Below are 11,970 nucleotides of genomic sequence, written 5' to 3' on the forward strand. Positions count from 1 at the left end.
ATATATTTATTTATATAAATTTATTTACATACATAATCATGATCTATTACATGATCCCTATATAGGATAAATTGTTATATACATCTAATATACATGTTATATACATGTAATATTAGATGGAGCCGCAAGAACTTGACGATTTTCAAAATGTGAGATATAATTTAAATATCCATTTCTTATATATATATTCTATATATTATGATATTGATTTTCTGTTATATATAACATTAGGAAGTGAAACTATTTAAATATATTTGAGTATATTTGAGTAATGACTGTATTCAACAAACAAAACTTAGTGATTCTTTTAGAAAGACACAGTTTCTATACTTATTATTAAATTCAATGAACTAAAGACAAAAAACAGATCAAAGAATCACTGAGCGCACATTGAACTGTTTTATCTGCTGAGTATAGTCATTATTCAAATATAGATTCGAATGACATTTGATATCATATTGTTATGTAACAATTAAGAAATTAATATTTAAGTTAAGGCAAGGATTTAGAAGATAATATAAATATAATAATGGAAAAATATAAATTCAGAGATTAAAATTAAGAGCATAATATAATAGAGAGCGTCTTTCGATCAAAGTTGGAAGTTTCGAATAATATAATATCCTTGATTCATGAATTTAATTAATCTCAAATGTGACTTTTCTAAAACTGTGATTTTTCTAAAATTAAGAGATTAAAATTTTGATAAATGTCCACGTTTGAAGAAGCGTGTATTAAAAAATAACTTACAAGCATTGGATCTTTTAACTATTATAAAACCATTGACATTTACATTACGATTACATAAGGACTAAAACAAGAATAGATATATTTGATTTACCTTTTGACCACACACTATGACCTTTGCAAATGACGTCCACTTACATCGACCGTTAAAGTAATATTTCTACTCATATTTCTACTCATATTAAAATAATAAATTTTTCTTTGAATGATCAAAATTATTTTCGCCTTAAGAGCAATGGTATAGTTCGATCTATTGTATAAAACGTAATGTAAAGATAATTAATGAATGTGTAATTTATGAATAGAATTAATTGCGTTTGATAAATTTAACAGAAAAGTTTTGAAAAATTTATTTCTCTATATTACAATAAAAGTATATTACAATGAAATTTAGTACGAGAAATGCTTCGAAAATATCTTCGCAGAGTGACGGCATACAATATTACTTACAAAAATGATTTCCAACACTATTAAACACTATTAAATCAATAACTTATATTTATAACTTTATATTAAGTAAATCTGAAGAAAGTCTAATTCAAAGACCGAAACATGTAATATTTTGTTTTTTAATATATCATTTAATTTGTTATTGACTTTTATATGTTCTATTATTATATTTATTTCGTATTATTATTAAGAGTCTTTTATTATTATTGGTAATGATTTCCAATGTTATTTATAAGAATCGTTTTTAAGAAGCAATTCGGTACATTTGTGTGTCGACATTATCGTCGAATAACTGAAACATTTTCAACGTCGGCCAGGGATTTCGTCTTCGTAAAACTACAATCGGTACCTCGTTCATACGATTGGCCATCGGCCATCGAGAATAATGGAGCAGTTGGCGAGAGCCGATATAAGGGGAACCAAACGCAGCTCGGGCCTCGGTCTCTGTCGTATTCGAAGTGCCCCGCGGCCAAAACGGCCACGGCCGACAACATCGTTCCAGAATGCCTCGGGCACTTCCAAACCCACCGGACGATGTTGCTCGCATACATAAACGCCAACTTCGTCAGGGACAAAGTGACGCTCGTATATATGTTGATCCGGCCAACGCGGGTCGCGACGGGAGAAGAGCGACTTTGCCATTTCGAGACTCATTTTAATGTCCGCCTGGGTCGCGTTCGCGGCTGGTTTCTGTCGTTGACCTTAGGCATATGCCTGCTGGCCAATTACAGAATGTTCTAAATCTTTTTGAACAATAGTCCCTCGCTTTTGGAAAACGCGTGGCACAAACACGTATCTAAATATTTTTTCTTTCTTTTGTACAATGCAATTTCATATATTCGTGTATATGTATATGTATTGAACTATTGTACATTGTATCGTACATATAAAAGAGAGAAGATTTATTAAACTGAATTAAATTTTAATAACAATTTTTTAATGAATTTTAAAATGAATTAAGTTTCCTTTGAGTGAAAATGTCAAAGTAAAAATATCAAGTTTTCTTTAACAAGAAGTGAAAATGTTAAATAAAAATTTATTCATCTTCAGTAAACAGTAATGGAAATGATTTTAAGCAAAATTTTAAATTAAATATTAAGCAGTAATAAATGTTTTTGATTTAATGATTTTACTAAATATTCGACTGAAAAAAATGTATACAACTGACACACCAGCAAGATCTTTATATTATGATTGATAACATTACGTTTCACGCCTGAGTTTGAGAAGACAGATGTTCAATTCGCAAAGTAAGCACTGCCTAAACATGATGGATAGATAGATAGATCGATCTTCTAGAGTAATATATTCCGAAATGAATTTTAGCGTGACAGGGTAAAGCAATCATTCATAATATTGCATTTAACTTTCGTTCTTTGTCTTAGCTTGTATCCAATTAGTTCGTGTCTAAGCTATTAGTTCATTTCTAATTAATTCCTACAGTGTTTCGTATTTTTCGTCAGTACTGTCTTTCGTGTAAAGCAAAGTTTTATTGTCGTAATGCGATAATACCTTTCATACTACGGCAAATTAATTCTTGAAGAAAGAAATCGGAATCCGGAAATACGTGGAGAAGGAACCGTTCCAAGGCGAACATTGCATTGTAATTAATTAGTCGATCGCCGGCAAGCATCGCTTTCGTCTCGTTTAACGGATATGTAATTTGAGGTAGAAGATATCCTAACAGCGAGATGGGAAACAAGACGAAGGAAGGAAGGAGGTTACGGAGGAGGACGAGAAGGAGAACGAGGGGGAGATCGGGACAAGAGAGAAGGAGGACGGGCATAATGGTGGTCACATGCCCGCGGGCGCCTCGCGGAGGAGATGAGTAAGAAGGAGATGGGAGAGACTGCGCGCTCCGGTCCAGAGAGAGAGGAAAATAATGCGATGTTTTTGTATCATACGATATACAGACTCTGCCGGCATGGCGGACCAGTATATGCCTGGAGCATTCAGCGGGATGTAACGAGAAGAGTCCGAGTATGCCCGTGGGTCCACATATTTTAGGGTGAAGCCTTCTCTCTTCCCCCCTCTCCTCCAGCTCTACTCTTCTTCGCCCTCTGGTTTGAACCTACGTGTCTCTGAAACGGGTCGTGCTGTGCCGAAGGCGAGAGTTTCGCGCTCCTCTACCTATCCGTCCAGCTCTTATTCACTTTCCTTCCTCTCTTCTTTCCTTTCTCTTTCTTCCCCCCGAGCTGGCTTATTTTTCGTTGTCTTCCATATCTTTTATTCTGCTGTATAGATGGTTTTTACAAATTGCTGCGATTCTGCAACTGCATCTAAAGTGTACATCAACAGAGATGCTCTCTCTCTCTCTCTCTCTCTCTCTCTCTCTCTCTCTCTCTCTCTCTCTCTCTCATGATTCTCTCTGTGACAAGCTTTATCAGATTTGTCTCACAACTAGCACAAAAAGAAAAGAGAAAAATCCGTCCTTTATTAATATTTTCCAGTTTTAATATTGAATATCTTGATACGCGTTGAGTTTTAATTGATTAAATTTTTATTAATGTATTGGGTTATCCGGAAAGTTCGTGCTGCAAAAAATTTAAATTTAATAAATGTATACTAAAATTTAAATCTTCTGCGTTTCAATTTTCCTTCAAAATCGGCACGAACTTTCCGAACAATCCAATATAATTGAGATAAAGTTAATTGAGAAGTAAGATTTTTCTCTCTATTTATTTACTCGAGAGAAATAGTAATATTTTTTAAAATGAGAAAAATCTCACGATTGGTACTGTTACAAGCGAGAGGACTTTGCGATTGATAAGGTTAAACTACTTTAAACGCAATAACTTCGCTTTTCGTTCGAATCAATTTCCGTAAACCTCTTACGCGTGACCCGCCAATCAGTTCATACTCCAAGTGGATTTCTCTCCTTCCCTTTTGTCTTCGCGGGCCATGCATCGTTCTGCATGCGCAAAGTACACGACGGCCGTAGGTTGTGCTCCAAAGTGGGGGAGGTAGCCTGAGTGGTCTTTCTCTTCGATGGTTACGTGACCTCTGGTGGGTGTATGTTTAACCTTTTCGATAGCAGTCGGCAGAGAGGAGAGTTTAGCCAGCGGCCTATTCTTCCCCGCCGCTCCACCACGACCCTCCCCGGAGTCGACGATCACCCACGCAAGCGAATGTAAATTACCGGAGGCTGTGAATCATTTTTAGAAGATCCCAGACGACCCCTGCGGTCTTTCTCTCCTTCGACATAGCTCACCTTTCATTTCTCCTTCCACCTCCGGCCGCGTTCTCTTTCTCTACCCTTTCTTTTCTTCCGCTATCCACCTTCTCTCGTTTATCCGCTCTTTCCGTTTCTTCGATCTCGTTCTACTTTCCTCTCTTTCTTGCACTTCTTGCTATCGCATTGTTCATCCTCGTTTATCCTGCGCAAACTTATGTAAGGCAGAGAACGCTCCTTGAGAAAGGCAAGCAGCTCGCGTAAATGGCCGTGGGATGTGCTTCGGGCCTCGACTCCCACCTAGGCCTCGCCAACAATGCCTATTAAACATCTCTAGTGGACCTTTCTGCCTCTATGAATCCGTGGAATACACGGCTTGTGTGGGGAACTGAAATGTTCTTGGTCGAACTTGAACCTTGCCGTCGAATGCACTCATCATTAATAATACGTATTTGTGTGAGTTTTTAGGTTTAAAGCAAATTTGAAATATTGTCTCAATGTTCTGTTCTATTTGCATGCAACTTCATTAAAGTTGCTTCTATTATGAGAATATATTATTTATCTGATTATATGATTTATCTAACCGAATTATTTTGTAGATACACAGTTTCAGTAAATTTTATAGCAGAAATTGTAAAGCATTAAATGTTCAACGAGGCATAATTGGTTCTCCCAAGGGAATTATTTTATAGAATTAACTAATAGAATGTTATGGTATGTTTTTAATAAATACGCATCACTGAGTTTTCATTGAACTTGCAATGAAAATTATTTCAATATTATTTCCTGTATGCTGGTTAAATTGTAAAATTTTAAAGACATACAATAAATATATTAATATGTCACTGTTTTATTATTGCACGTGTTTAATTACTTGGACATTATTCATTGAACAAAATGTTCGTTGAATCTATTTAAATTAGCAATTTAAGGACGTGAATTTTTACAAAAGATTTAAATACGAACATTTGAAAGTATGAGAAAAATCTATCCACATACGTACACACACACACACACACACACACACACACACACATAAATTTGTGACAATATTTTAATTTTGATTTGCTTCTTTTCACCATTCTTGGAGACTTAATTAACATACTATAAAGATTTATCTAGTGTATAAATTAAACGGTATATTTCAATATAGTACTGTTGGTACCGTTGATGAAAATTTTCGTTAAAACATGACTGTACTTGACTGTATAGAGGAAACGATGTTTATATGCGCTCGCGACTACAATTTAATAAAGAAATATTCTTTACGAGTGTGGAAATTATAGTGTATTAATACAACGTTGCTTTATCGTCACCGTGGGCTATATTTCAATTCATTCGGACGGCTTTAACGAGGAGGCTTAACCGCAATTAATCTCAGGCTCTCGTCTAATAATTCTCCTATAACCACTCCATTAAGTGCGATTGCTGGCCCACCGCGCTCCCTTATACCGTAACGGTTTTATGCCCTCAACACTTTTGCGCACCTTTCGTTAATAAGATTTACATGCGAGCGTCAAACTTATGCTTTTTCCTGGACGCGTAGCATTCCATGCAGTAAAAGTCAGCGCACGCTCTTCGCGTACAGCAATCAAGCGCCAGAAAAGTGTTCGATAATCTAAGTTGTATTCGCGCTACCCACGAGCGTCGCGATCAGTAAAGCCTTCCGCTAATATTCTTTTTTTTTTCTATTCTAATTTAACGCGAGCTGGTGATGTCGATGATTCGTACCATTATCGCGTTGTACGGCTGAAAACGTGCTATTAACTAATGAAAGGTAATCATGGCGCAAGTTCATGAAGGCACAAAAATTATAGACATTGAGTGACGCGTATTCTCTACCGCTTTCGATTAAGTAACGTCCGAATTAATCTTACTTAGTGCTAAATTATGTATAAGTGGTGAAAGATCAGATTTTCTCCTGTAATGTAAATTGTGAAAGAAATGAAATATAGTTCAGCTTATAAGTCGATGATTTTCCTTGTCGAGTGTGAAGAACGAGAGCGCGCGCTTATAGATTCAAATTGGAATTAAATGAATATTACATCTTAATTTTGCGACCGTATCAATTATGATGTATCTTTGGAATTATTTATATCGACATAAAATATCGAGAACTGCATCCACGTGTTCGTATATCGTTGGATCGTTTTGCTTTCCTCTTTCGTCCATCGGCGGAGTTCGCTCGTAGGCAACGAGTCCCGCGGCGACTCGTGAGGATCGTGGAGATCGAGCGAGACGGCGATACACACGAAGAAGGTGCTGGTCCATGTTGGCTCGCGGGGGCGTTCGACCGCTTCGAAGCACACATCCGCGCGCACACGACGGAGAAGAGACACACACAGAGTATCGGGCAAAAGAGAAAGAGCGAGAAAGAGAAACAGAGTGGAAGAAAGAAGAGGCGGGAGGGAGGAGGAATGGGATAAGATGGAACGAAGGTGAGTACATGGTATACTGCGGAGATATACGAAGCAATGAAACGTCGAAGGTGAAAAAGAGTGAGAAGGAGAGCGCTGGAAGCGTTGCTGAAAAGAACGAATAGATCACTCTTCCTCCCCCTCCCCCCTCTTCCCTCGTTTGTTTCTATCTTAGTTTCTCTTTACTCTCCTTTCTCTCTCCTTCTCTTTCTCTCGTTTTATTCCCGTTTTGTCTCTCTCTCTCCGTTCGTTGCCTCTCACTGCAATTAGGGAATTGCCCCGGGTATTTTCGTATTCATTGCAATGCAACCAACGCTGACATGCATCGGCGGTGGCGGCAGCGGCGGCGGAGGCAGCGGCAAAGGTGCGCAATGGGTTATTTTCTATACATTGTTTCGCGAAAATGTGGCGCTCGAATTCCGCTGAAGGGCTAAATGCAAGCGGTGCGTTATTACCGGCCAGCTGTAATCGGGATGTGATCGTTTTACTTTCGCAACAGTCGGAGCTTATACTGTCATAACATAGGCGCACTTATAACATTCTCGTTATGCGTATAAATAGGTTCGATAATCATATATCTTAATAAAAAAATGCAAAAAATTTTCCGATGTTTAACTTTTCTTTGTCAAATCTCTAATGGCCCACTTCTTAAAATTATATAATTTTTCAAATATCTTAATTATAATTAAGTGAACAATAAGCATCTTATTGAGTAGTACTTCTAGATATCCAATAATAAATAACCAATAAATAAAGTCTATAACGATCAAAATTGAATGTTTAATACTTAAATAATTTATATACTATACTAGTATGAATTTGTATACTATATGTATTAAATTCTGCCAAACTGCACGCCGAATTAATTTTTCGATCTTGAAACGCTGTATCAACAGAGAGAATTATCGCAGTACAAATTACATTATTCAGCAATTTAATAATTTGGTACTCATAAGTATCTTAGAAAGGTCTGAATGGTACTGATAAATATATTAAAATCTGTAAATAATTTATTGCGAAAAATATTACTTCAGCTGGAGATCGAACCCGGATTTCTTGCATTCCGTGCAAGTGTCCTAATCCTTTGATTAAAGGCATAATCTAAGTTTAGACTTTGTCTTTAATCTAAACTTAAGTAGAACTTGATCCAAAGACTTAGAATGCTCGCATGGAATACATTTTGATTTAATTTCCGGCCGAGGTAATATTTTTCACAATAAATTATTTACAGATTTTAATATGTTTATCCACATCATTAAGATGCTGATAAACATTAATTACTCTAAGATTCCTATGCGTATCAAATTATTAAATTGTTAAGCAATTAATTTGTGATAGTTACTACAGTAGTTTCGTTGGTATAGCATTTCAAGACTGAAAATTCAATTTAGCGCTCAGTTTAACAGAATTTGATTTGCAGTATATAAATTCATTCACCAAATTATTTAAGCACTAAAGATCCGGCTTTGACCTTTATTTTCTATTAATTATAATAAAGTATTTTTCTTTATTATATTCGTCTTTTACTTTTTTTGCATAATTAAATTAAATATATATAATTAATTTCGGACATCTTTCAATTTCGGAAGCTTTTAAATAATTTAACAGAAATATGACGAAAAATGTTAAACGTATAAAACGAAAGAAATTAGTAATGACAAAAAATCTTATACTTTGTTAATTGTAAATCTAAAACGTTAAGATAATTAAGGTTTTTCTTTGATAAGTCAAGGTTGTTAACTCGAAAGAATACTGCAATCTAGATGTTACAAGAAATGACATGGCAATCGTTTCTATTGTTCTTCTATTCTCTAGCGATTTTTTTACTTCCGATGAAGCGGCCGACTTTTTCTTCGGCACCTGAGGCGTTGGTGGTGAGACGCTCGCGAAAAATGGACGTGCGCTCAGGTACTTCATTAATATTTCATTTCGTTGCTTATCGTTACCACGGTGCCGCGCCGCGGAGACCTGCTCCGGGGCATCGTTACTCCCTCCAAGCGAGCGTGCACTAGGAGAGAGAACCCCGCAGAGGAGGTGAAGGAGGAGGCTGTGTTAGAGAGGCAAGAGCGGGTGAGCTGGCAGCAAAGAAGGACGCTTTATTGCAATTGGGGTGACATTCTAGAAATTTTACGTCGTGGAAACACAGCGGAGACAGCCGCGGAGATTCAGAGAGAAGTAATGACATGCCGGGAATGCCGAGAGAAACAAAGTGAGTACCGAATAAGGCCACCGAAAACGACTCGTAATAATCCAACCGTATTTAGATGTGAAATTAAAGAGACCATGTGTCGTTAATAGGCAGGCTTGTAGAAAAAAAAAATAAAATAATGCTTTCATTTCTTCTTTTTACGTTCTCATGAAAGTGAGTTCTCATGAAAATTAAAGTAAATGTCTAGATTTATAAATCAATTATTCTAGTTATATATGTTAAGTGATAACCAACATTTCTGTTTCCTCTATTCCGCTGAATATGATCATTTTAAGAGAGATTAAATTTCTCCAGGAATTATACGTATCTCTATATATATTTTATAGAATAATTTCAATATCTCAACAAAAGTTTATGTAAATAGCGAATGGAAAGGGTCTCAGTGTGGGCGAGGAAGAGAAAGAAGTTGTGAGAAGAAAGCATGGTGGATGGAGAGGGAAAGAAGCGAGACGGAAGGGCGAAGAATCGCCAGAGGCCAGAATGGAAAGAGGGAGCAGAAAACGAGGGAGAACTACGGTCTGCCTCGCCCGAGGCGTCACGGAGCGCATTGTCTCGCTGGATATCTTCGGGGCAACATAGATCCCTCTCTTTCTCTCTTTCCCCACCCTTCTGACTCGCCTTTCGACCACCTCTCTCACTGGGACACGAAGGTGGAGAGGACGGACTCGTCGCTATCTCTCGTTTCCGCGCCTGCAGCGAAACGACCGTGCCTCCACCGCACCACTCATAGGTGGGGTGTAGAGTACCGCGTGTCTAACCCCGGGGGCATCTCTCGCGCACAACGATAGGGATGAATGCGAAGAGAAGAAAGGGGAAGACCGCGTCCTTCTTCTTCTTTCATGGCGCACGATCCCGCACCTTCATACACCCGCGGGCCAACCGAAACGACTCGCGTATACGTATATACATATTTTAATATGTGTATAGGTAGATGCACGAGCAAGCGCACGCGCGCGTACATGCATGCATGCACTCGTGCACAGTGCATGCATGCATGCAGGGCAGGCAAGGCAGGTACGCGGTACGCGGTACCATCACATCGCTAGCATTTGCCTGCATCGCTCGCGGCGGGGCTGTGCCACCTCCTCCCCCTTCTTCTTGAACTTCGCATTCTACTTGCTTGATGGCATCATTTATCGCAAGAAAAATAATGAGATTAGGATAATCTACCCACCGCGGGCGTTACCGTGCGCTTTGCGAAATTTACTTTCAAAGTTCTTCATCGGTACTTTCCGTTTCGCTCCTTAAAGCACTCGTATGTGTGTGTGTGTGGGAGGGGGGAGGGGAGTGCGCGCGCGCGCGCACGCGAGAGATAATATGTTATCGCCGTTTCGTTATCGTAGTCTCGTTGAAGTTGCTGTGCTCCTCATATCTTCCCCGCCGAGAAAGCCTGAGGGTGTCCTTCTTGCTGATGCTGCGGGCGGAGAATCGAAGAAGGGATGAGCTTCTTCTTGTTCCACGTAATATTATGCGCTTTTACCCCCGGGCCAGCCGAAACAACTCTTGCGCGTGTATGTGCGTGTACCGTCATATTGGCATCTGCCCGTATCGCCTGTGGCGATACAACTCTTGCTTTTTCTTCTTGCCAACGCATATTTTTCAATTGTGCTCGTTATGAGAGAAATAGAAAGAGAAATTTCAAACAAAATTGAGAATGGCGATATTGCGGTCCAATGGAAATATCAACTCTCCGACTCTGTTACGACCTTTTAACGTAATTTATTTTCCAACTGTCTCTTTCGTTGCTGTAATTACTACGTTATCTACTTCAGCTTTACACCTGTTTTCTCATTTGCCACATACTCTTCAGTATAGAATGTATATCTGACTATACTAATTTTATAAAATGTATATCTGACTGGTATTGGAAAGATAAAATGTGAAAAATACAAAGTTACTTTTATTTGCTTCATTGCACTGCAAGTTTATATGATTTCATCTTTGGATTAAGTCAAATGATTTTTACATTTCCGTGCGCGATTGCGTATATTCGTCATATTAAAATCTCGTCTCTTATACTTTTTATTCTCTTAATCTATTTGATCCAATTTATTTTTTCTAAAAATGATTAATGTGAAAGAAAACAAAAGAAAAATGTAAAAATGACTTTATTATTATGATGTAAATAAAAATGAGGCAAATATTATTATTGTTTTGTGTATTTCATATTGCTTCTTCTTTTTTCCTTTTTTACATGATTCATAGAGGGCTAGCCAATACGGTTTTGTACATGCAAAGATATATACATATTATCCTACGTTCTCTGTCTTTGGCTGCAGTGCCCATGGCGAAGAGCATACCCTTTCTCCTATACACCATCTTCCTTCTTTTTTCCTCCCCTCACTTTCTGTCCTTCTTTTGGCTGCCTCTCTTGTACATGTTGTTCCTTGACCGATCTCTTGTCAACCGTCTCAGCTCGCCTCCGCTCCAGGCAACTTTTCTTTCCGGATAAAACTTCACGGTATATCCCGCTTACCTTCTCTCCTTTTCCTTGTTTTCTTGCCCTTTCCCCTTTCTGACTTGTCTTTAAAATTATGATTGTTCGAAGAATATAAGAGGAATATCCTCTCTAAAATAGCTAGTCTTTCTAATAACATTATCGATGAAGAGCTTAATTTTATATGAAATTTGATAATTTCTATAAAAATAATTGTAGAAAATGACGAAAAATGCAATTATAATTTCAAAAAAGTTATATAATCTGTCTAACCAGCAATTTAACATTGTTATTTAATACATAATGTTAAATTTTGGATGAGTTTTTATTCGATAGATTTTTAATTCTTAGTTAAATGTATAGTTGATGAATCAATTGATAATATAATATTGTTGTAATGTAGTAATATTGTTGATGAAAGATCAGATTTAAGTAGATCAAATTACGACAATTGTAATTAAGAGATTTTTATTTAAAAATTGTTTACATTTGTATTAAATTATATTTAATTTATTATTTGTGTATTAAATATATATAT

Source organism: Atta colombica, unplaced genomic scaffold (assembly GCF_001594045.1).
Source record: "Atta colombica isolate Treedump-2 unplaced genomic scaffold, Acol1.0 scaffold210, whole genome shotgun sequence".
NCBI lineage: Eukaryota > Metazoa > Arthropoda > Insecta > Hymenoptera > Formicidae > Atta > Atta colombica.